We start from the raw sequence: 27205 nt of genomic DNA on the forward strand, positions 1-27205 counted from the left end.
GAGGACTGGGGGTATGCGTAGATAAAAGGCAAGTTAAGGCTGGCACTGAAATAAGCTGAACATGGAATCAAAAATCAATAGTCAGAAATGGGGCCTAATAATTGGTTTACATGTCATTTCATCACCTTGCCTTTAACCCATATGAAGTATAAGAGATTACCCAACTTTTTTATAATTTTACCTGGCACCCAACTGGAGCCCACTCTACCCTGGTACATTCTTACTAACACACTTTGTTGGGGAATAAATTCTCTTCTTCTCACTTGGTTTTCAATATCCTCTTGTTACTTTGTAAAATGGTTGCTTGATTACTGACCATGGGATCCATCACTGTATATTCAGGAACAGTTCCACAGGAGCTTTTCCTGTTGTGGCATGAGGTGTGGTACGATAATCAAACAAGAAATTAGCCATCTTTTGCTGTAACGATCTCTGGCACCCTGCTTGTTGTTCCAATTCTAATTTGAATGTTTGCACCATACATTTCAAAAGATTTCAAAATCCTTCTTTTAACATATAAAGCATTAAATGGCCGAGGTCCGGCTTACTTGTCTGAACTTATCATGACTTACAAACCAGAGCGCACATTAAGATCTCAAGATGCCGGTCTGCTTATGATTCCAAGGATTAATAAAATAACAGTGGGAGGTCGAGCTTTTAGTTACAGGGCCCCTAAACTGTGGAATGGTCTGCCTGCTACTATAAGAGATGCCCCTTCGGTCTCAGCTTTTAAATCCCGGCTGAAGACTCACTACTTCAGTTTAGCATATCCTGACTAGAGCTGCTGATTAACTGTACAGACTGTGTCTCTGTTGTTAGTCATTAGCACTAAAACATAAGTAACATGATAGTTAGAATTGGATACCTATTCTGTTTCTCTTCTCGGTACTCAAATGTGGCACTTGGTGCCACGGCCCACATGCCAAGTTGTTTTGCCTGCCTAAGGTAAAGTCATCCCTGATGGAGGATCACAGGAATCATGGGAAAGAGGGGTCCTTTCATTGGATTGGCTGGCCCAACACTGTTTCAGCCGTGGAATGGCCAAATGGGGGAGGCAGCTTGATGGATGAGGTCTCCAGGAGTCAAAAATTATCCAAATCTTACTGTGTGATATCATCTACTGTTAAATTCTGCTCCGTACTTCTAAAAAATTTTTATTTTTTATTTTTTATTGAGGATTTGTTCTGTTCTGTTAATGCCCATTGCGACACTTCCTGTGTGATTTTGGGCTATACAAAAATAAACTGTATTGTATTGTATTGTATTCTGCAGCTTCAATGCTTTATGGACAATAAGGTCCTGAAGACTTGTGTCTTACTGCACTTAGTGTAAGGAACTCAGCAAATTTCAGAGTACTTGAATTGTGGACAATTGTTTGATACTAGTTTTCTCAAAACCTAAACCAACACAGTGGTAGTAGTGGCATCCATCTTTTCAATCCCAACCCACCTAGAATAGGTCTCCACTAACACTAATAACATCTGTCCAGTTTGTTTCAGAAAATTACCGGTACTTTCAGCCCAACTCCAAGAATGTACAGGTACTTTTTTTGGCAGATTCCTATTTTCTTGGTTGGATCTGCACACAACCACCCTCTACTCTATCTGCTTAACCAATCCTGGCCACCAAAAATGACTCCAGGCTATCACTTTCATTTTCACTATTTCTGAGTATTCCCCATGTAACTTGTCCAGTAGGATACTATGTAATACTGCTGGAATTACCACTCTCAACCCTCAATGTACACAATTGTTCTCTACTGTGTGTTTTGTTCTCCTCCGAAAATAAGGCTTCAATTCATCCTCACTTAGATACTCTGGTCACCCATTCAGTGTGTAGAATTTCACCTTCTTCAACACTGAATCTGTAGCTGTCGCTTGAGCAATAACTGTTACAGAAACTGGAAGAATATATAAGAAAGACACTTTATATTCTAAGCTTGAATTTGGACCAGTTTCTTTAAACTGCAATCTTGATAATACATCAGCATTCCCTTGCTTGGCAGATTTTTTAAATCGAAACTCATATGGATAAGATACAGTTTCGATAAGATACAAAGATTAATGTCCATTTAGTAGTCTTGCAGCAGTTGAAGTGAGAATTGCCTTTTTTGGGCTTACGATTACAACTAAGGGCTCATAATCAGTGACTAATTCAAATTTTCTGATATATATACAGTATATATATATATATTGTGGTGAGTGGCTGGGGGTGGTACCCAGCCGGGATGCTTACGCCTCCTCCAGACCATGAGTGGGCAACTGCCCTGGTGGCTTTGAGGACCATGGGGACAGAGCTTAGAAGCTAAATCCCTACAGGGGCCCATGGTCACTGCTAGGGGGCACCCCAATGCCTGAGGAGCCCTGGCCCTCAGCACTTCCACCACACCCGGAAGTACTGGGGGGAAGAAGACCAGGGACACTCGGAGTGCTTCTGGGTGCACAGCCGGTACTTCCGCTACTCTTGAGAGTGCTGGCGGAAGCTATTCGGGAGGCACCAGGAGCACGTCCGGGTGTGTATAAAAGGGGCCGCCTCCCTCCATGCGATGGCTGGAGTTGGGAGGATGAGAGACGAAGTCTTGGAGGAGAGGAGTGGAGGACCAGAGAAAGAGAGGCATTGTGAGGCCTGGACTTTGGGGGAATATTGGGTTGTGTGTGGCATTGTAAATAGTAAATTATGATTAAACACGTGTGTGCTGGCAAACTATCGGTGTCTGCCTGTCTGTGTCTGGGCCATGTTTCACAATATATATATATATATTGATATTCATAAAATTTTACCAGCCAAAACACAATAGCAAATGCCTCCTTTTTGATCTTCAAATAATTTTGCTCGGCCTTACTGATTGTCTGAGAAGCATATGCAAATGGCCTCTGAGTGTTGTCTATGTATTTGTGTGCAAAAAGAGTTCCCACAGCGCAGGGTGAAGCATCACAGGCTAAGGACATGGGCATGCTTGGATCAAAATGAACCAGTAATGTTTCCAGTTCCAGGAAAAGCATTTGATCGATAATTATCCCTAGTTGCACCATACTTTCTGGTCAAGGCCAAGTTATTTAACTCAAAGAAGTTCATCACATCCTCTGACCTCTCCTCCAGACAGTCCGGCAGGCCTAGGCAATGAAGTTGCTCCAGCTTTGTTCTTGCACCATCCAAACGCCGCTCGTTCACCAACTGGTATACTTCGGCAAGGCCTAGCCAAATATCCCACTTTCCACACTCATTACACTTAAAATCCTTCAACCAGCTTATGGTCTATCCCCCAACAATGGAAGTAGTTCTGCTTCATTCTGCACCTGGCAACCAAGCTGCCGGTACTAAATGGCTTTAGAAGCTGAAACTGTTTAAGGTTGCCAACAGTGCATTCATAATTTTTGCAATTATCCAAAGTTTTGGCAAGGTTAACACTTCTTCATAAGCATTTTTTTAGCAACTGGGCTCACAGCTCCCTGTTATCCAATCCACAGATTGGCTGATCTCTCAGCAGTTCTCCTTAGGTTGCATCAAACGTACAATGTTCCTCCTGTCCCTTTATAGTATTATAAATCACTAAATATTGTGACACAGACTCCATACCTTAATGTTTTCTGCTACAAAAAACACAACATTCAGCCACTATATACCGCTTTGTTTCAAAATGTGCCTTTAGCATGGCAGTTAGCTGTTCTAAGTTCATTTCTTTTGTGATTTGTGGTGCTATGACATCTTTCAGTAGCACAAAATGTTTTGTCCCAATTACACTCAGGAACACTGCCTTTTTCCTTTCCTCAGCAATATCATTTGCCATGAAGAAATTTTCAAGCCTCTCTTCAAAGTTACAAAAATTCTCCTCTGACTCCTTAAACTCCAAAATTGCACTAACAACATAAGTCATTTTCACACTGCCCCACAATCCCAATCCTTGTCACCAATCTGTTGGGTCTCAGGTAAGTAACTCAATGTAGGGCAGCACTCACAACAGAAATTAACGAGAGTCCAGGGACATGTCCGAAATGACAACTGCTTTATTTCAAACATGATCTTCAATATATATAAGAACTGTCTGGTGCAATCAAATTAACACTGAATAGATGTATTACTTTTACTGTATATGGATATACTCTACACCAACATCTGGTATACAACTGGAATGAACAACCGTATTATTGCCAAGATGAAACTTCCTTTTAAAATAGGCATAACAACAAAGAAGTCCTATCCAACAAACATGACAATGGGAAATGGCAAACAACCTGAAACAGCGGTACCATGGGAAACAAAGATGACATTGTGGTATAGTGGAAAAAATCTTGAACCTTTCCAAATTACACCAAAAACAAAAAACAGTGAAAAAAATCAATCCTTGAGTTGTAAAACCCCTGGATCTATATCTAGACTATAAAAATCCATCAATGGAATTCGAAAAAAACGTATGAAAGGTGCAGATCACAACAAGTGCCACCAGGAGAGAGAGATGTTCATGTAATTTAAGAGTACATTCTTCATGGTGCAGACTTTTTCCTCCTCCTCTTCATTGGGATGCATTTTAGGCTGTGCTGCTCTTTCATTGCATTCCCACTTCATATATTTAACTGAAGATTCAAAAGAAGAACATATCTAATGGACCCATTTTCTAATTTGGTCTCAAACTTGACCTGCAGTGTCTTCTAAAACTTTAACTTTTCTCACAAGTTTTTTAAACCTTGTCTTTGCCTCTACAGGGTCCACACCCATCTCTCATTGTCCCTTGCAGTGTCATTGAGCTAATTGTATGTTTGTCAGGACTTCCTGTCTTGTGCCTTATGTTAAATTTCTTGCTTAAATATACATAATTAAAAACAGTAATACACTTATCATCTGGGTCAGATGTTTATTCTCTTAAAAGCTGTATCTTATCTAAAAATAAATCAAATTAAATGAGTCTGATTGAATAAATTGAAAACGCTTCAATTCCATCCTCATTACAATCAAAAATGACATTTGTCTCTTTTATGCTGCTTTTTCTGACCTAAGTTACAAAGAACTGAAATCTTTCTTGAGAGGAGCTCACCTTGGAGGGTACGCCTGACTGAAAGAAAGGCTAATGCACTCAGTCAACTTTTTTGAAGTGTAGGAGGAAATGGAAACCCCTATGGAAAATTATGTGTGAAAGTGAGTGAAAGAACAAAGTCCACAGTGAATTCAGCTCAACCAGAAAGTGAGTCAAGTCCAAGTGCAGTAACATGGGAATGTTATCTATTGTGCCACATACTTCCTGGCAAAACAAATTTGTGAAATCATATTTTTTCCCAAATTGGTAGCATGGTGACACCAAGGATATCAGTGTGGCTTCACACCTCTAAGAAGTTACGTTTTGCTCCCAGCAAACCTCTCTTGATATGGAGTTTGTGTATTTTCATAATGTTCATAGGGTTTCCTCTATGTCTTCTCAAATCTCAAAGAAGTGAGTAACTGTCTATGTGTGCATTGGTGTGCCCAGTGATAGACCGGTGTCCTAGCCAGAATTAAATCCTGCCCTATTTACAGTTTTGCTAGGACTGTCTTTGTCTCCCTATCACATAGTATTGGACTAATCAGGTTTGAAAAACTGGAGCATTTTTTCATGGGAAAACAACACAGTGACAATGCAACATTATTTTTTTCATAACCTCTCATGGAGATCATTGCCACAAGGCACTATATTAACACAGAGCAAGAGCTTCAGTCCTAAGTAAATGTGTCATAACACACAGGGATTATGTGCTCTAGTATTGATAGTGACTGACCACTCAAAATAACTTGATTTAAGGTGATGCACCACGTGAGACTCCATACATGCAAATAAAGTTCTTTATTTTTTCCTTGTTCATCAGAAGGGTTTAGGGCAGAAGGATGGCATGGTGTTTAGGGTTAGTGTTGTGCTTTTTCCTAACAGCTCTATGGGCATTAATTCAATTCCCATCTTAGCTGCAGCATGTGTTGAGTAGGCTTTTCTCAATGTGCTGCAGTTTTATTGCAAGTCCCTTCTTTGCACCAGATATTGCCAGCATAGAGCCAGCTCAACACAACCTTGTAATATGCTATACACAGTTCTGGAGATAAATCTCGAGAGAAAAGTAAAACCTAGCTGCCAATAAAATGTATACATCTGCATTACTAACAGCTCTTTTCCTCCTCATAATGCACAACCAGTTTCTTTGTGTGGTGTTATGACCAATATGTTCTGAGATTTTCCAGGTAAGGAAGACATCAAGTAAAATGACACCTTTTATTGGCTGATGTAATTGACTGAAGAAGGGGCCTGAGTTGCCTTGAAAGCTTGCATATTGTAATCTTTTTTAGTTAGTCAATAAAAGGTGTCATTTTACTTGACTTCTCACTACATTCATAATGGCTAACATGGTACAATGCCCTAGTACTACAGGTAAGGAAGACTAAAGTTTTCAAGGTATGGTAGTTCTACTTTCTAACCATGGTGCTGGAAAGTGGCAACATCTTGCATGTTGATTTGCTCATTCAAATAAGAACTTCACTGCGCTCTGTACACATGACAAAAATGACCTTATAAACCTATAGCAGGCTTTAAGTGTATGAATGAATTACTTCTCATTATAATTCTATTTCAAAACAGCATCATTTTAAATTTTCAATAATTGTTTGCCTCAGTTCATGTTCATTTCACTGAAGTGTAAATACAGAAATCTGACCTCAGGTACTGAGATGTTTGATTTCACAGTCTGGCTCCATTACACTGGATTGCAAGGTAGTGAGAATATTTAGGTCACAGAGAACATTGTGTTTTCCTCAAAAGTACCGCAATACATGCTTGTATCTATTTCCAGCAATGCAATAAGAAACGAGAACCTGTGGTAAGACACTTAGATTATAATGCCACAATAACAGATGTCTTATTCTTCTTAATTCAGTAAAGTGTAAGGCCTTGCATATGCACAGCACAGTGTGTTCCATTTGATGTAAATTATGCATTAAGCAACCACTTGCACATTGCAAAGAAACACAAATTGCAATTGGTGGCACCCCCAGCTGCAAAATGATTGCACTCTGTATGCCTTTGAAGTTAAAATAAAACATTTATTTATTTATTTTTGTGTATAAATTCTAAGGTTAAAAAAGAATTTGAGTCAACAAGCAAACAGTTACCATTCCTGAAATGAGTAAGGAGCACATAATTTACTTTTTACAATAAATTACCATGATAACCTTTGATTGTAATCAATCTGTTTTTTGTTTAATACTTTGATAAGGAAATGTTGGAGTAAATCCACTTTCTACAAGAGAGGGTAAAAGCTCTATCAGTGGTTATTATGATACCTTTAAATTAATTTAAGAGAAACACCAGAATTCTATTCTGTTTGCAGAGATCACCAAACTATAGCTCTTTTTAACCTGTGGAAAGTTGTCTGGATCCCACATTTCTATATTCTAAAAATCCAAATCCTAACACTAATTTTAATGCATATTCCATGAGACTTATTAAAATTGGTGTTTTAAGCATCCTGATATATACTTTAATTATGATACATCATTTGCATTGCATATAAGTTAAACAGTTCCTTTTAAATCCATTTACACATGCATTCACATTACAAAGCAAAGCTATACATGTGATAACAAACTCTTGAATCACATCATTGGTGCCAAAATATACTACTTGAATCAAAATCTGATATTAAATTTCCAAATGCTGATATAAAATTTAACAGTGCTAATACACATTTAAAATAGACAATAGACAATATCAGTAGCCTCAGTTTGCATTTGAAAAAGAGGGAATAAATGTTAAAATAGCTTATATGAAGCAGTGCCACACAGTGACTTTGTAACAAATTTGATTACACATATTTATCCTTACACAAATGTCAAATTTAGATGTTAATGACAAAAATGGTGACTTATAATCAGCTGGTACCAGGTACTATCCTGAGGTGAACAGAAGAAACTCCAGGTAAGTCCAATTATTACCAAGCTCATATTGAAGGGAGGAAATCTGAAGTGGGCAGTTAGGTAATATACTGTACACATATGCCTGTGACAATGAACAGGCTACAGGTAGAGAAGAACTAATGGGGTGAGCATTTCGAATTCCAAGGGGGGCTGGAATGTATCTTGAGTAAAATGTACACTTTGCAGCACAACCTAAGCTGAGACCCAACTACCACGTCTCTGAGGGTTGAATTAAAGAATTTGAGGACAATGTACATTTGAAGAAGTCATCACTAAACAGAAGCTACCAATGTCCTTAATATTTTAAGATTTGTGGCTCAAGGTTTGGATTCACCTGTGTCTAAGGTCACACAAATGTCTAGAGTGGAATCCTTTCATTTTTAGTAATAGCTCAAAATAACGTTACAGGGTGCCATTCACAGTGTATGACACATACAGTAGTATCTCTAAGACCACTGGACTGGACCACTGTACAATACACATCAATAGAAATATAGCTATACCACTACACTGAAATCACAGTAAAACATTCATTAAGCTCAGCTACACTAACCATAAGATATCATAAATCAAACCAACCATAACTAAATTATGAATTCATGAATTATCTTGCACTGATATTTAGGTCTGAAATGTCATATGTCATTCCATGAGAGGATACAGAGGGCACTGCCCCAGAAGCATTGCAATATATTTAAAACATATTTTGCAATTTCAGTTTTTCTTGTCTAGATAGCAAAGTCTCCAGAAAATGACAAACTACCTTACACTGGCTTCTTTCCATTTCTGTCTTGATTAAATCAGATTGAGTTTTCACTTTTTCTGAATACTCTGAATTTAGCATGTGTCTAGCACAGAATGTAAGCTCTGTTAATAGACTGGGATCTATGTTGAGAAATGCACTATGGAAAGGTAATTCACTGTACAGTACTGGATTAAGACCACAACAGTGGCAAAATACCAACAACAATAAAAAAATTGCAACACAGACAAAAATGTTATACTTAGCTTGTATTAATTCATCATTCAGTATACAGCTACATCTGGTCCTGCCAGGAAAACCCTTTTGGAATTCAGCAGAATGAATGCAGCTGCAGCAGTCAGGATGCACTGATTCTCTCACTGTCTTGCTCTTGTCTTTTAGCTGTGGTGCTCTAAGTGCTCAGTCTGTTATCTTCTTCAAGTGCTGTTGGAGCATGTGGGAGACTGAAGGGTGGAAGGTTACAAGTTGTCACAATTCAAAAATCCCAGGGTAGAGTAGGTCAATAGTTTTGGTGCTTCAGTCTGTCCTGGGGACAGTGATCATAAGGTTCTCAGGAGTCAGAGAGCGGTAAAGTTTTTTGTATCTTTAAGATTATTCTTTTGATACAATAGACAAATTAATATTTAATTAGAGCTTTGTCCTCTTCTGCAGGGAACTTTATCCTATCAAATCCCAAGAAAGATTTTCTTGCAGAGAACATAATAATGAATGTATTAGAAAAAGAAAAGCAAGTAATGTAAGATAATAATAATAAAAAGTAGAAATCAAATACAAAGTATATTATATCTTAAAGTATAATATTTCAAAAGAAAATTATGTACAGTATATCTGTGCAAAGCCTATTAAATACAGGGACCTCAGTGACATACTGAATATTGATTGAATTTCATTGCTGCCAATGGTATCTTGGAAAGCAAACCAACAGTCAACACAAACAAACAGCCAATTCAGAACTAAAAATTATACACCAGGAAAGGCAATGAAGGCAGATCACTAATCAAGCAAAATTTAACGTTCAAAACATCTGGACAAAATAAAGAGGCAAAAGTGTTTTCCACTTGAGTTAGTGGCTCACTGTTTCGGCCTACCCCTGCTGGTCAGTGCTACCAGGACTGGATTTGAATCATCACATTTATTAAAATAAAGAAAATTAAACATGCACCTCATTTCAGTTCAACATAAGCTTTGGTTTCAGAATTGTAGGAATTAGTATCATGTCCAGGGCTTTTTCCAGCTTTTTTCCCACTACTGCTCCTGCACACATGTATTGGATTAAATGGCTTTCCGATTTTTATGGAATATTACATTAAATCTTCACTGTGTTCAGTTATACAAAATGTTTCAATTATCAGATTCTCCGGAAACAAAAAAGTATGTCCAAAATCTATACAGCTCTGACATCCTAAAGATGTCAACAGAAAAAGAGTTCAAATGCGTTTGGGTCATAAAACTCAAAAGCAGACTGATGGTGACAAAGACATGTACTGATTTTTGCATGCGATTCGATTAGCATAATTTTCTTAGCAAACATAACATAATTTTCTTAGCAAATTTTAATGTATAATTTTAAAATGGAATGTGAAGATGCTTACGTGCAAAATTGTGTTTTGTAAAAGACACACAGATTAATAAGGGAAAAGTTGGTGCATTGCAGTATTTAGACTCATCTGAAAGTCAATCCATTTGTGTTTATGTTTGTTTATATGCATTTTACAACCTGTAAGATGCGTATTACAGTCAGTTATTATTTGAATTAAGAATATTGTTTCATTAGTAACAAGTAATATGCAAGCCAGCAATGATTTTACATCTGAAATGGCTACAGTAGTCATATGTGTTTTATTCCAATGGTTATCACACAGCTTATCTTCAACCATGTCCTTCAGATTTTCAAGTAAGTGTTCCTCGACCATTAGCAAAGCCAAACAACCTGCCCCCAAACTTCTTTAATACCCTCACCTGCCCAACCTGTTCAATTCCAATGTTGTATCTTGCATATCCTGCATTTACATTAGTTCTCTTACTGTCAGGGAAAAACTCCCTACACAACTCTGGGTGAAGGCTCATTTACTGTTGTGCCTCCTTCTCTATCCTGAGGTGTTTTATCATGAGACTCCATCAATCATAACATTTAATTTGAGCCTGTAGCCCAGCCTCTTCACTGTTCTCTCTAAAACCATTCATCCTGACATTAACTCACTGAAATTATCTCCCACATACTTCCATATGCTGAAGACTCTCGTTGAATCCAATTTCTCTTTTTCCGCAGTGCAATATTTATTTTTACTTATGTTTAACAGGAATATTTAGATTTCCCCCGTTTTTCTTCTAACACTACATTCTTATCTAAAGTTATATTTTCATTTATTACCTTGTCCATTTGGTTTTGTACTGTTACCTTGATTGCTCAAAAACAGGCTTTTTGATTGTTTATTTTATTAATAAACAAAAGATTGAATAATTGTTAGCCCAGCCTTTCCCTCTGTTTCCTGCCTTGACCAGCTCTTCAAGTCTTTCTTTATGCCCTAGCGTTATCCTCCCACATAACATTTACTTAGCCTTGTTATCTTTGAGCGAAACATTCCAACCCGATCAAAATGCGAGCCGGCGCCTAAAAGCCATTCATTTTCTGAAAACTGCTTTCCAAGTATATGTAGGATCGCGGTGAGGCCATAGGTAATCTGGTAGACAGGAGCCAGACCTGAAAGGGAGGTCAACCTACCTTTGAACCCATGTCAGTTATCCACACTCACCAATTTACAGTGGCCAATTAGACTAACGTTTCTTTTCTGAAGTGAAGGGATGCTGAATGGGTTTCTGCTTAGTTTCGCGACTTTCGCGAGTGAAGGCATATCTTTCTTTCCAACAGTTGGGGGTGGGGGGGAGGTGGTGGTTGGGGCGTGAGCGCGCGTGGGTGGAGTGAGCTCGCGCGCTTCCCTGACAGCAGCAGGGGAGAAACAGGAGGAATCATGTAGCTGGACTCGGCAGCCTCACAGCAGAGCTGCTTCGCCGTGACACCGGAGCAAGATCGCCGGAGAGGAATCCTCTTTGTCAAGGTAAAGCAACTGGCGTTGTGTCTCTCTGTGTCGCTCGCATTGTTCAATGGCAGGCGAGTAGCCTGTCTGTCTGCGTTGTCCGTCAGTCTGCATGAGTGTTTCCTCAGAGCGCTTCATGAAATGTGTCCGCCGGTCTCACACGCGTCGTTTCCTCTGCTGGCATGCCTGGCACGTCGCGGATATAATGCCCTACCACACAGGGACGTCTCACTGCAGGGCGCGGAGCTACACACACATGCACTTCTTTCTTTCTCTTGGCCAGCAGAGCCACATGCATTATTGATGTGCTTGTTTTTCTTAAAATAAATATCTGTTCTGCCTGCCGCGGATTACATCTTGGCATTTTTCCTGGAATGGGGAACGGAATACGTTTGTTCGGAGCTCATCATTGTAACCTACCAATCGATATTAAGGAGGTGACTCCTGCTGCGAAAAGTGCCAGGCTTACAGAGGAGAGGGGACAGACGGACGGATGCTTCCCAATGTCCCCGACTGGCAGGTGCCCGAACACTTCCTCTGAGAGCGACAGCTGCACTCACACGCCGACAGCGTTCTGAAATGTGCCAACAGAAGGTCTGCCTGCAGCACCAAGTTTAGACTCCAGACACTCCTGGGGGAAATGTGGATTGCATGTCAACTGGCGAGGGGTGTGTGCACTGGCAGTTTACAGCTGCCGAACGGTTTTGCCGGATAAGGGTGTCAGCTGTGATCGTAACCGCGAAGCCACCGGCTGACCGACTCAGCGCTCGGAACCTGGGCTAAGAGAAGTTGCGTTTTCCTGACCGTTTAGGCGTCTAAGCTCGCACTCATCACTTCTAATCTGTCCACTTTTCGTTCACATTTCAGTCGTGGTTGCTGTTCTCCGTGGATTTGTAACGACACATTATGCAAATAGAGAGTTGTATGTGTGCGCACAAAGCGCGGATCAATAAGTAGGTCTGTCTGTCCATCCTTACTATCACATATTTGGCATTGCCGGAGTTTGGATTCAAAACCTTGACTCTCCACATCTTACACTCACTTTCACTGCTTTACGGACAGTCTCTTGTATGGAAACTATTGGAACTTCTTCAAATCTGACTTTTCATCTGTAGCCCCATGTCGTGATATCGTGCCTGTGATAATCGGGGAACGCATTTATGCATTAAACGTTCTCCGTTTATATGGTTCTGGGTTATTTGCAGGCACCAGGGTATTGTAATTTTTAACGAGCCGAGTTTATGAAGTGCTTTTTTTCTTGCAAACTTCTGGAAGCTGACCGCGATCTATTTCTATCAAAGTTATTTTACGTTCTAGTATTCAGACAAGGCACTATGTGATGCAGGCATTCGTTTATTGTATGCAATAAAGACTGGTGTTTACACTGTCTAGTAAATGCAGTAGTGTGATGTCACCTGTGTTTCGCTTGAACGTTCTTCTCTTGTCTTTATGTTTTTGTTTTGTTTTTGTTTTTTGTCATTTTACGTGTATATAGAGTAAAAGGGACACTTCCGCTGCAGGGCATTTTGTAAGTGTGATCATCATGAACATTTATTTCGGGCTCTATGTTATATGTGAACAGGAACGTATCAAGTACACATTTCAATATTTTTCCCCATTCCTCTTCCAGGTGGTCTTCACAGCTCAGCTCAATTTCTTCATCCACTTTCCTTTAGTTAATTGCTTTATTTTAAATATTGTTCTACTTTTTTGCAAAACAGATTTCTAAATGAAATGCGCTGCCTGCCAAGTGCTGAGAGTGAATTGCAGATGGTAATGTAAAATGCATGATTGCTGGTGTTCTTTTTGACTTTTTTCATTTACTATTAAGTTCTGTCGCCTGCCGAATATTCGATGGGTTAGACTGTCATGAATAAAATTGAACTTGTACATTTGAAACGAGGAAAGGGCCAAATGTTGTCTGGCTTGCTGATGCATGCCTTTCCCCCTTTCACACCAACTTTATAATACCGCATCGGTAAGACAGGTAGGATGCAGAGGAGAGCGAGAACAGCTGCTTAGTCTAAATTGGCTTTCTACCTGTCAATCAAGTAAAAGGCGAGGGGCTGGTTGAGCCGTGTAAGCCTCTTCTGGTCTGAAAACTCTTATGTACAGTACCTCAAAACATTAATTTGGGAAATTGATAATATAAGGCGTCCTCTGCATTCTATTTCCCTGACAACAGGGCGAGCTCACTGTCAGCAAGCACTGCACTCTGTTAACCTTGTGTCGCATGTCTTAATGGTTCTTGCAATAAGTGACTCTTGCTGTAGATAATAAAAAAAAAATTAACGTGACATATGTAGAAACACGTGTTCTCAGCTCTTGTGAAAAAGGTTCATGTGTTTAACATTTTCATTGAATTCAATTATGGTTTTCGACAGTCCTATTCTATAAAGCGGCATGAAAACAACTTATTGTAGTAATCTGTTGGAAAATCCGGCATACTTAGGCTAGATCGAAAACTTCTTTCCCCCAAATGTATTTTATGACAGATCAAAAACACGATAGAGGACTGATTTCCGAGTTCTGGGAGAATTTTGCCCTGTGCACTTAAAAATGTTGCCTCAGGTGTGAATGGAATGTACGAAAAGATATTCAGAAGTATTTACTTTGTTTGGTACACGAGGAGAGTTCGAAATTACTGTGATCAAACTGCAATTATCCATCCCATTATCTAATTCGCGTTATCCAGTTCTTTAAGGCAGGGATCAACTCGGAATCGGGTGCATTTTTCAATGATTAATAACCAATATTATAAATTATAAATGTGTTGTGTACCAGGATCAAAGAGTCAGTGTTTGTACGCAGGTTTGTGTCTGATTTCTGAACGCGTTTTTATGTCTGGGCTATGCGTGTCATTCTGTGTGCCGCAGTGCCGGGTGTTCCACTGTCTGTATACCTGTATCACCGAGTGCACGGATGTGTACGCGTGCTTATATGTCTGCTTCTATTGCGCGACTTTGTATTTGCATGAGTAGATTGCCGCTGTCTGTGCGTTCCTTTCGTGTATATCTCTGTTAAGCATGAATTTGAGTGAGATTGTCAAAATGTCATTTAGCATGACCTCATGTACCTTCAACTCTCTTACTATATCTTAGGGTTTTTTATTTAAATTTTATCACCTGCGAGATTTAATGTACTTCATTAATCGGTGTGCATTACTTGACCGAAGAAAAAAAGAAGTTCACCTATACAAAAGAAACAGTTCGTTTCCAGAAGCTTACTTGTTTCGGAAGCAGTTAAGTAGCGATGCTTAGACTTGACATCTCTTGAATCCGATAGCGCAGGTAACAGTCTTGAAGACATTAGTGTGATTTACTCATCAACGAGACCATCTTAAGGAATTAAACGAAACAGACATGTCTTTCTTTTTTCTTTGTATTAAGATTCATTAATGTTATTTCCAATACGTTTTTATAGCCTTATCATAATATACTGTACAACATAAGGTGTTATAAAATAAAGATTGATTAAGGCTGACCAATTATTAATTCATTCTGCTCAACTCTTCCGGAGGATGGCTTAGCAATCGATGTTCTTTCTTTCTTTCTTTCTTTCTTTCTTTCTTTCTTTCTTTCTTTCTTTCTGTTCCAGTACCCAAAATCTGAGCGCAGTGCATTTTGGTTCAAAGGTTTGTAATATTGTTCGATCCTGTTTTTTTTTTTCAATAAGTGTAATGTATGAAGTGCCCAGCAGATTTGGATCGCTCTGGCTTTTGAGGCACAGACTTGCTTCGCCGGGGAGACATTGTTGCTAGACCAGCATAAGCGTTAAGTTCATTGATACTATAATTTCCGCATGAGTCCGATTAAGAACTGGAGCTGTATATTTAAATGTAATCGCTGATCACATTAGTTTACATTTTCAAGAAAATAAATATTACGGTGTCTTCAAAAAAGCAAGTCACGAATCTCGGAAAATAACATCTATAGACGTATGTTATTTTAAAAACATGTAATCAGGGGAGTTTGCTTTTGCACTAGACTACATCATACATACCCTGCTCTAGACATATGTAAAGCGAAATGGTCTTCTGCTTTGAAGGATGTTTGACTGAAGCACCACACCCACACAGTCAATACTCCTCGGGCTTCATCAGAAGGTCTACTCGCATTCTGCACAGCTGTTTCTTAGTAAAGCGACAGCCAATTAAATAAAATAAGAAAGGCATAGCAAACGAAACACGTGACGCGGGGAGAAGGAGGAGGAGGAGGAGACCGAGGAGGAAGAGTTCTCGCGATTCATTATTTCGGCTTTCTTTGTTTCAGTATCGTGAAGAATACTCCGTATAGAAAAGACGATTTATAAGCATTTTGTGCTCTTAATTCCGTAGCAGGGTGTGGAGAAAGTGAGCAATAATGTCTGTGTCCTGAGCCCGATTTCTTAATGCTGGGTTTCAATGACTGAAGCACAGTAATGAAGAATATAACCCTGGACGGGACGCTGTATCTTTAGGAATTTTCTGATGCTGCGGCATTCTAGTTTACAAAGCTGTTATGTTTATTAATCTAGGTAATCGCATGCCACAATTACAGTTCCTTTTGATGTCATACTCACTCTTAAGTGAAAACACTTCCTCACTGCTTACATTGATTTTGGTGAAAAAAAAAAATGATTTTGGTGAAAAAAAAAAAAAAGTTTCTGTATGAATAGCGTTTTCTTTTACAGGATGATGTTCATGCCATTTAATGTAAGTAATTGTATTTCTTTAAAAGCACTAGAGCCTGCAAGCAGTAGGCTAGGTTTTGTGTAATACTCATAAAGGTGTTCAGGGTGACAGTGATCGTTGCTACTTGTATTTAAATGATTTTCAAAATATATGCACGGAGAACACCACGTGAAAGCCTTATCCTTGTTACTCAAAGGAACATCATTTGTGCCAGTGCTTGTGAGGTGAGTGAGATACCTGCCGTTTCCACTTATTTTCTTCTGTTTATATCTTGCGTTTTGGAAAAATGTGTTGTCTCTTTAAAATTCTGGAGCGGGTTTCTTTCCCTCCAATTAAGTCCATGTGCGGCAAGATTCCTTCTTGACATCTAATGCGGATAATGGTTCATTGATTACATGACACTAAGCTATTAAGACTAGAAATTCTGCAATAGCGCATCATCTGACATGCATACGATTAAAAATAAAAACGAAACAAAAATGAAAAATACATGGATATGGTGGGAGAAACTAATAAGCCAGTTTTTCCATTAAAGGGAGACCCTGCTTCTCTATAACTATCCCAACGATTCCCAGTCTGGTAGTAAGTGTGGTTGTCACTTCATGACCTTGAGAATATATATATATATATATGTATGTATGTCAATCATTGGAGTGAGAAGTATACTTCTTTTAATTTGTATTTTTTGAGCGTTATCCGTTCCGATTCTGACTCTGTTTGGTTTTGCATGTTTTTTCCGTGTGTCCGTCAATTTTTTTCCTGGTACTCCAGTTTTTCATCCACGGTCCAAACATGTCCGGTTAATCGGCGATGGCTTGATTGCTAGCCTGTACTTGGATGTTTTCTGCGATGGACTGGCGTACAGTGCGGGTTTGTTTCCCGGTTTTAACAAAGCAACTGCGATAGGCAATGACCACCATATCCCCGTATTCGTTTAAGCGAGTTTGAGAATGGTTTGATTATTTTAGAAAACAGTCGAGATTAATTATTTTGCCCTGTCAAAGGACACGATGTTTGTTGTCATAGCCTTAGCAATACTAAGGATAGGTATTTGTCTTCCTCTTCAATCATAAATAAATCAGTTTGCTTTTGGAATATAAAAGGCTCAATTGACTGCAGTTACTAAATTATGCAAAGATATTAAATGGTTTGAAATCATGGAGTAAACCGAAAATTAAACAGTGCAATAAATCGCAAGTGGTTTTTTTCACAATACTAAGTTCATTTAGGACTAGGCACTTTCTGGACTTTCTGAACTTAGCTTAATGTAGTGAGGACCTGATTACCTGTACTCCTAGAGAGTGTCTTGGTTCTATTAGTAGTGCAAGCTTTCTCTAGAGCAAAACAGAATGCCCCTCTCTGCCTTAAAGTTTGACTTTTTACAGAGCTTGTTGACTTCAAATCACGTGAAGTATTAAAGTGTTAGTCATCACAAGGGAATCCCAGAAGAATGGACAAGTTCTTTATTTGTGGGTGGATACCTACACTACAGGTGTTTGGCAGGGAACTCATGTGGCATGGCTTTCTTTGGGCCATCTTAACAGCATTATAGGCCCCAGGAAAAGCAGTGCACTGGGGCCCTTATACCTACACAAACACTCAGCATGTCACAACATACATAGATTAGCATGTGGCCCCTATGCTCGTGGGGGCCCTCAGGCAACTACGCTGCATGCCCATGCATTAAGACGGCTCTGCCTCTCTCCACTTGGTGAAAAAGAGTAACTACCAAATGATAAACACAGAGACAATGAAGCCGATGTCCAGAGAGGCGCGAGTTCTATCTGTGATTCATAAATATGACTAATAAATGTGCTATCTAGCTTTTATAATCCTGGTTTTAGATTTGTAGAAGGAAAAATTCAAGCCCATCTCTATAGAGTTGTTGTATATGTGCAGTGCTCTGTCTGATGCCTTTTAGTGTACATTCATTCATACACTGCACGTATAGTCCCTCTTTTCAGTACCCAAATGTGTCAAAATTACCTCCTGAAGCTAGCTCAAAGATTTATTTCTCCAAATGTAGTGCAATGAAATCTCAAAATGTGCAGGCTGATTTGGTCAACCTTCCTGCATAGACCAAAAGGATAAAGTGCTAGGCTCACTCTCTAGAAAGAAGTCTATTTTTGTGCAGAAACCGCAGCAGGGGAAAGTGATGAAGGATGACCCTCATGTGTGTCCATAGAGATGTGTTTAAAAGGCCTTTTTACTACCAGTATTCGATCCATCATAAGCCAGACTTGTGTGTATTTGTGTTGGTCTAATTATGGGGAACGGAAGGCAAAAATGAGCCAATTGGTTTTTGCACTTTCAGCGGCATGTCTTTTTAATGGCTATAATTGATTACTTCATTTAGACTCCTTGTTATTGTCCAGGCAGATCAGTACTGCATTTTAATGGAAGGGATGCACACATTTCGAGTGACCTGGGATGTGCTTTGTGCACATTGATATCTCCCATGTGTATTCATTGAGGTTTAGTGCCTCCCTCTGTTCTGCTAGTCCCCACGTTTGTATTGGTTTAGTGTGCCTGGAAAGCTGAGGGCTCACTGTCTTATCTTTGAGGATTTAAATGTTCTCTGATTTTTCCTTGTCTATGACATAAAGGCAATGTTGTGGCTCTCCAGATCATTGTGTATTGCTTTCTTGTTTATTACTGAAACTTTAATCTCTTCTGACAATTACATGTGGTCATTAGGGCCTTGGCTTGTAATGCTAGTGGCAATCACTGAGCTACACTGGCTTTATGTTTATTTTCAGCCCCTTTAGTCTACACTTTGTGACATAGCAAGATGGAAAGCAAAATATAGATTCAAATGGCTAGTAATCTTTGTCATTATCTTCATTTTCGATGAACTTTAATTTTCTATATTAAATATTGAGATAGAAAGATGTTTAAGGAATTGTCTGACTTAACTTGGCATTCTATAGTCATTAAAGACAAATAAACAGAAATAGAAATACATTGGGCTGACAAATCCATTGGTTTAGGGTCTGAAGGCAAAACAAAAGCACAAAGGAAATGCTCCTTCATTCCATACCCATGGATACTAATGAAGACACATCAATTGCCAAAGTGACAGCGCAGCAATTTTAACACCGTGGACATGCTGCATCTTCAGATTGACCCAGTCAGTCAATCTTGAATTTATAACATCATTGACAATGTGGACAATCACAAGGCACTTTACTGAGAAAAGATGACAACAATGCCCATAAGGAGACCTGCTGCTCCATTCAATTGACATAATTAGTAAGGTAAATGGGGTATCAGGAGAGAAGTGCACATCCTCATAGGAATATAATGCTAGCATGTCAAAATTAGCAAAAAGAACATGTACAGTATATTATACAATTGACACAGGAGGACAAAACCAGACCAAAGAATAATTTATTGGCCTGGAATGGAGTTACACCTGGGTGTCATTAGTACTAGGTGAAGCCTCAGTTATTGGCAATACAAAGCACGACATATGACAAGAGTGGTGAACCCAACTGAGCATTGTGCAGTTACTCCACCACATAATCAATGATCATATTGGGATGTCTAGGTGATTTCCTACAACTTTTGACAAATGTTCTTAGATAAATGTTGACATCATGTAGACATTCTAGAGAAACGCAGGCTGGCATTCATTGTCCTTGTTGGTAAATGGCAACAAGTAGGCTTGAATCTAAAGGTCATATATAAATATTAAGCTATCCTTAATAAGTACTCTGTGTGGTCAAACTGTCCTAAGGAAGCTTCTGAGGTGACCAGCTGTGGTACTCCACACTGTGACAGCTGTTGTTCTGTTGGTATGCTGTTTGAGAATGTCTGCATTGTCTGCATCATCTCCATTTACCAATCTGCTGCTAATTATCCCCATTGGAGAAGCAAGAAATATTTTGCAACAGGCTATATAACCGGTATTTGACAATTGCAAGTAGTTAATGGAATACTTAGTAATGGATTAAACTTCACCTCTGTGAATTTTTGGTGTATGGTCTGAAACTTGACTTGATAATGCATGAAGGGAGCTACAACTTTGTAGATGGTGGAATGCATCATTGTTGCTCTTCTCTTGTCCTCTGAATGAATATGAGAGCCTGCCTGCAACCATTGTCATTAATGCGATTCCATTGTTATATTGTACAACCAACACATTCCAGGATATATCAAAATGACAATTTACTTTATGATTCATCTTTTGTCAGTGTTACTAATTCTTCCATACAATTGGCATAAAGCGATGCTAGTGCCCTTTGGTCATCATAATGTGACCCTGTCTGTTTATCACCTTTGTATGATGTGGCAGAAGTATAACTCTAGTGACAGTTGTAAGTATAACAGACACACAACCCAAGTCATCATCTTGCTCTGTCATGGACCGCTGCTATTTTGTGACCGTGTTTAAAAATGACATCAACACAACATCATATTGTAATGAGTAAAATTAATTATACTCTCAGTATGAAAAGAATGAAGCTGTGGACCATGGTAATGCTGGAACCACCTAGGATCATCAGTAGCACCCCAGAATGTTACTTCCACTGTCATTCTTCCTTGGGTCTATTTGGTACAAAAGAAAATCTCAAGAATATAACCTACTGTAGATACAAAGTTTCAACTACTTGATTCACTTTACAAATGCCTCCTTGCTAGGTTTATGTATTTGACTGTTTTACAGTGCATATACTACACACACACACACGCGTGTGCATATATATTACATTTGATAATTAGTAACTATATTAATTCTATTCTTTGAGCACATTGTTAAGCAGACAAACAGAGAAATACAACAAAAATGTGTTTACTGCACTGTGACTCTAAAGAAGTGTAAAAACTGTGAACATTTCAAAGAATTAATTCATGCCATGTCTGAAAACATTGGAACATAGTGATTGTGAGGAAGCTGTGTGGCTTTGTTCTTTTCTGACATAAAATACTTCAGTTTAATAACCTAAGTTACAAATATAGCTAACAGAGTTAAAGAACAGTAATAAACCTGGCAGCAGAAGGCTCAAGGCTTGAGCCAATCTATTAAGTAATACTGTAGAGTATTGCAAAAGGAGAAGTTCTAAAGGTGGACCTGAACCTGGAAGTGAAGTGATTCTACCAAAGTTTATTTATTTTACTTGAGATGATTTAGCAGCTGGAGCCCCATTTGTTTGCAGTACATACAAAACACTATAGGTAGAAGTCATAGGAAGAAAACAGAATAAATGTCTGACAAATCAAAGGAGACTATTCAGTCCATCAGGCTTATTTAAGGTAAGAGGCACTGGCCCAGGGCTGCAACTGACAGTGATTTTACATCATCGGCCTTTGATGTTAGTTTCTATTGGGGTTGAACTTTTAAAATGTGTTTGGATATGGTATTGTGATGTTGTGACCAATTAGCTACAAGATAACAGAATATGCATAATGGACTGAATGGATTATGCTTATTTGACAAACTTTGTATGTTTATATGCTTTTCTTTAACCACTAAATAACTTGCCTTGGATGAAGAAAAGCTGGGGATCTTGTATCATTCACTAAACAAAAATAAATGAATCCACTTTGCCAGTACCACTTCTCTGCTTTTGCTCTGCTGCCAGGTTCAATTCTATCTTATTATCTTCTACTTTGTCGATTCTTATAGTGTCACCTGCTGGATGGACTTCAGCCATTTGTCTGCTGGTGCCAGGTTAATAAGTGTCCTTTAGTTCTATTAGCTCTCTTTGCATCTTTGGGCATTTTTTGGAATTATTTTAGCTAAGCATTGAGTACAGCCACATAGCATGGATCTAGGACAACCATTTAGAACCAATTGTAGGAGAAAGTGATGTTGTTCCCTGTAGGGAGGAGGGAGCAGAACACATTGCTAGTCTTAAGCCCCTTCCCTTTATCTTTCTCTGTGTATCATTTGTCTAGATGAGTTAAATGCCTAATTGCATGGAATGTGCACAAGACAGCACAAGGCTTCAGTTTCCCAGGCTACATGTGGCACTTTGTGCCTGCTTTGTTCACCTTTGAAAAATGTCAGATATGTCTTTGGAGCATCAAGGGCCTATCGCTTTTAAATGTTAAAGAATTGCTGAGTAAATTGGGGGCAAGGAGAGAGCAATGTGCAGGGAAGTGGATGGTTTCTGATTGAAGGGCACCTCATTCAAGGCTAGTAACTCCTTTGACACTTTGTTAACATTGACCGGCTCCTCCACTGATCTGCTGGTGGTGGCTGAGCTCTATGACCTTTTGTCTCATGAGTGACACTTTGGACAGCACCCATACACGCCTGTCCTCTGCTTCTGCAGTGAACCACAAAGTTCTAAAACTTAAGCACTCCCAATTTCTATCCCTCTACAAGATAGCTATACTTAGCAGTTGGAGAATTCAGGAGCTTAGGAGTACGGAGTGATTTTCATAAATGGACTTTCAGCTGCAGTACCCATAAAAAGTGTTCACTCTGTAAGAAGTTGGAACTTTTCACATTTTATTATTATACAACATTGAATAATTGATAATTAAATTTGTTTGTTTTGAAAATGATCAACAGAAAAAGACTAATGTCAAAATGAAAACCAATCTCAGCAAAGTGGTCTAAATTAATTATAAATAATACACGCAGTATATTTGATTGCATAAGCATTCAACCCCTTTACATCAGTATTTTTAGTTAAGGTTGTCATGGTTGCTAAAGGTGCATTAAGTTTTTGTCCACAGGTTTCTGTCAGCATTGCATTTAAGGACACTGCAGTTTTTCTCCACTCTTCTTTGCAAAACTGCTATAGCTCAGTCACATTGTATTGGAGTTGTAAGTGAGCAGCCTTTTTCAGGTCCAGCCACAAATTCTGGATTTTGACTATATCAGTCCAGGACATTAACATTGTTGATTCAAGCAATTATAGCATATCTTTGGCTTTATAGTTGGAGTTATTATCTTTCTGGAAAAGAAAATTTTCCAAGACACTTCTTCCTTGCAGACTGCATTGGGTTTTCCTAAAGGATTTTTCTGTATTTTCTTGAATTCTATTTACCCTTTGCACCCTCATAAGGCTTTCAAGGTCTGCTGCAGAGAAGCATCCCCACAGTATAATGCTGTTTCTACAATGTTTCATGGAGGGAATAGTGTGTTTTTGATAATGTGCAGTGTATTGCTTGCACCAAATATTGCATTTAATGTGATGGCCAAAAAGCCCACTTTTGGTCTCATCAGATAATAGAACCTCCTTCCAGCTGACTTTAGAGTCTCCCATGTACCTTCTGGCAAACCCCAACTGTATCCTGCAAGTCTTTTTTTTTTTTTTTTTTTTTTTTTTTTAACAGTGGTTTTCTTTTTGCCACTCTTCTATGAAGCTGCGACTGGTGAAGCACCCAGATCACAGTTGTTGCCTGTACAGTCTCTCTAATCTCAGCCACTTCGGCTTGTAACTCCTTCAGAATTATCATAGGTCTCCTGGATACCTTAATCACTATTCTTCTTTTAGAACATTAGAATATTAGAACACTCTAGACAAGAACAGGCCATTCAGCCCAACAGTCCTATCCACTTAATTCTTCCAAAAAAACATCAAGTCGAGTTTTGAAAGTCCCCAATGTCTTACTGTCTACCACACTACTTGGTAGCTTATTCCAAGTGTCTATCGTTCTTTGCGTAAAGTAAAACTTCCTAATATTTGTGCGAAATTTACCCTTAACAAGTTTCCAACTGTGTCCTCTGGTTTTCTTGATGAACTCATTTCAAAATAACAGTCTCAATCCACTGTACTAATTCCCTTCATAATTTTGCACAATGACTGTGTTTTTAAGGATGACCTGCTCTGGGCAGATCTGCAAATATGCACTTCTCTTCATTTCTTAACGACTAATTTAACTGTACTCCAAGGGATATTTGTTGAGTTGAATGTTTTCTTGTCTCCATTCCTTGTTTTTTCTCAGAGATGCTTGGAGTGTTCTTTTGTCTTCATCGTTTAAGTTAGGTCACCCTACTAAACTCACTACTATTTGAACCTTCCAGATAAGGAGCATGTATTCTACAATCAAATAAAACGGCTTGTCTACGGACATGTGATCTCCATGTAATCAATTCTGTGACTTGTTAAACTAATTGACTGCAACTGTGATGATTTCGGTGAGTCACCTCACATGAGGTGATTTTGATTACTTTTTGTTTTGTATTTGTAAGTAATTTAGACCACTTTGCAGAGATTTTTTTTTTACTTTGATATTAAAGAGACCTTTTCTGTTGGTCAGCGTCAAAAAAGCACAATTAAATCCATTGTGATTCAAAATTGTACAACAATAAAATGTGGAAACACTTTTAATGGGCTCTGTATAGCAATGGGCCCACTGGTGTTTTAAGACTAACTGTCCATGTGTCATTTTAGCCTGAGGCTCCCAATACACTTTTCAGACAAAGTCTAATGAAAGTCTTGTGAAAGGGGCTGTATAAATGATGAACACAATTGCATGTTGCTATTGCAATGGGAGTCTTTTTGTCACAAATAGGTTGGCCAATTTCTGCAAGTTTTTTTTCTTCTTTTTTTCTTACCTACAAATACTGCTTAGGTGATGCACGCCCTCAGAAATTTGAGCTCTCTTCTCTGTGAGCTCGCGTCTCTTGTTAAGTCTGTATTGCACATAACAAATTACATCTGACACCGTGTTCATTACATGGCAAAGCTGGTTTCAAAAAGAGAAGCGGCAGCAGCCGTTTTACTTGAGGAATATTGTTTCCTGCCTCCCCACTGCGCTGCGTTGTTATTCTAGTGCGGATTCAGCTTCTGTTTTTATTTCTCTTTCTCCCTGAATAATAGCCTCTAGAGCTGCGCTGTCAACTAGTGAGTGCCTGCAAAGTAGGCTGGGACGAGCAGGCGCCTATTACCCCAACTAATGTTCCGCTTCAGCAGTCATGTGGACAGGCTACATGGCTAGAGCTGTCAGTGACTTGTTCTGAACTTTGACTTTTTTTGTACAGAATTTCATTAATGAAAAAGACAAATTGAGCACCCTGGCTACAAACATGCAGCCTTTGCACTCATTGTACCTTCTTCGGCCTGTTCAGTAATATTGTGGTGATTGGCATGCTTCATTCTGGAGCCCAATCATAGTTTTTTTTAGTGCCCTGATGGAGCAATAGCATGTCAGGTTTTAAGTCATCATTGTAAAAACAGAGGATTAAAAAGGATATTTTTAGTAATATTTTATTCATTTTCTTAATTCATCACAAGAATGTGGGAATAGGGGTGTAATGCTTACAATGTAGCATTCAGTGGAAGGCAGGAATCATATTTGTTTGAGATGAGTGTTTGACTGGGAGGGATGGTGTTATGGGGTCACAGTCACTCATGCAGGGAGATTATGCAGTGTCCAGCATCCTCTTTGGGACATGGGAGAAAGTGCATGCAGACGCAGGCCAAACCATGCAAATTCCACAAGAGACAGATATTGATAACGCAGGATCAGGGTATCAACAAATACCCTTCATTTTAGAAACAAAGCATAGTGTCATTCACTCTGTATGAAAAGGTATCCACTGGGCAGATCACAGAAGAATCAGAAGGGAACAATCTTCAAGTCTGGACAGCAGGAAGCATTTTAACCCTTTCATGTATAAATGGGGTAAAAAAACAAGAATCAAGGGGACAACATGGTTAAAAAGAGCAGCATCAATCTCTTTTACTGTGAGAATCCCACTCAAAGACTTATTGGGTAGGGAGAACTTGTGTACTAGGGTCAAGAACACTTTGTGGTAGTTGAAGTTGTACTGTAGGTCCAGCTGGTAGTAGATCTGGCAGGAGAGTGGAACAGAATACCCAGATGCTTGTCCTGTTAGATTGCCTTATTAGTTGATGGTGTCATAATGGTTGTAGCCAATGGATCAGTAGAATTATCTGGTCCTGATTGACAATTGATTATAAGTCATATGACTTTAATTTCAAGCAGTTACTCATATTCCTACAGTACAAGAAATCTAGAAGTGGCACAGTATAGACAAAACAGTCAACAATCGGAACAGCTAAATGACAGTGTAGGTTAGGATTGATTTTGATCAGAGGTATACAGGCTTGTGTGAAAAAAACAAAAAAGACAACACATAACAGGCACATAATGAGTGGAAAATGGACACAAAGTGTGGTGTGGTGTTTGTGTTTTGTTTGTTGGGTGTTTTTGTAATTGAACCTTGAAGGCCAATATTGAGCTTGTAATATTGCACACCAGTGCTTGTGGCATTACTACAAAGCATTTATCTGTATTTATTGCTTGAAATTTTAATAATTTATGCCTTCCTTCGATGTGTTCTTTTTTAAAGTGATCTAAAATGTACTCAAATTTCATCAATTAACAGTGATATATTCAATGTATTGAATGTCAGTAGTACACTTCTCAAAAAGTGTAATTTATTTATCAGCATTATTTCTTAAAGGCCTGTTTCTTGCAGACATATGTCTATCACATATAAACATTTTTGCTGTTTTCTTTTGCATTCACCTTAGTGAGAATTGTTTCTCTTCAGGACAGGAAATACGAGAATTAACTTACAGGCTCATCACCTCCAGATAATACATTCTCATTGGCAGTTATGCAATTGCATTTTGTATTTACCTGCAATTTGTAATACAGAACATTTAATAGGTGCATGGCTGGAAGCAACCCTTCGCAGAGCACTGTTCCATTGCAGAGCTCACTCACATTCATGCAGCCCATTTATTTAGAATATTACATTACTTAGGGTATATAAATCATTTTGATGTGAAGGAAAAACACCTGCAGACACTGGGAGATCATGCAGACTCCACACAGACAATGATCAGATATATGGTAATATTCAAACACGGGATACTT

General features: G+C 38.8%; 1 protein-coding gene across 6 annotated transcripts in view; it reads left to right on the forward strand.

The window, feature by feature from the left end:
• arpp21 (cAMP-regulated phosphoprotein, 21) overlaps window positions 1–27205 on the forward strand; it is a 511143-nt gene that overhangs the window by 390357 nt on the left and 93581 nt on the right. For 2 of the 6 annotated variants that reach the window (XM_051935894.1, XM_051935896.1), the window contains exon 1: window positions 11589–11742. The exons of 3 other annotated variants lie outside the window; for them this stretch is intronic. The gene's annotated coding sequence lies outside the window, so the exon portion shown is untranslated. Of the gene's footprint in view, window positions 1–11588; window positions 11743–13442; window positions 13495–27205 lie in introns of those variants that run through there. One more of the 6 variants, XM_051935895.1, reaches the window with a different exon arrangement.

This window comes from Erpetoichthys calabaricus, chromosome 13 (genome assembly GCF_900747795.2).
Source record: "Erpetoichthys calabaricus chromosome 13, fErpCal1.3, whole genome shotgun sequence".
Lineage (NCBI taxonomy): Eukaryota > Metazoa > Chordata > Cladistia > Polypteriformes > Polypteridae > Erpetoichthys > Erpetoichthys calabaricus.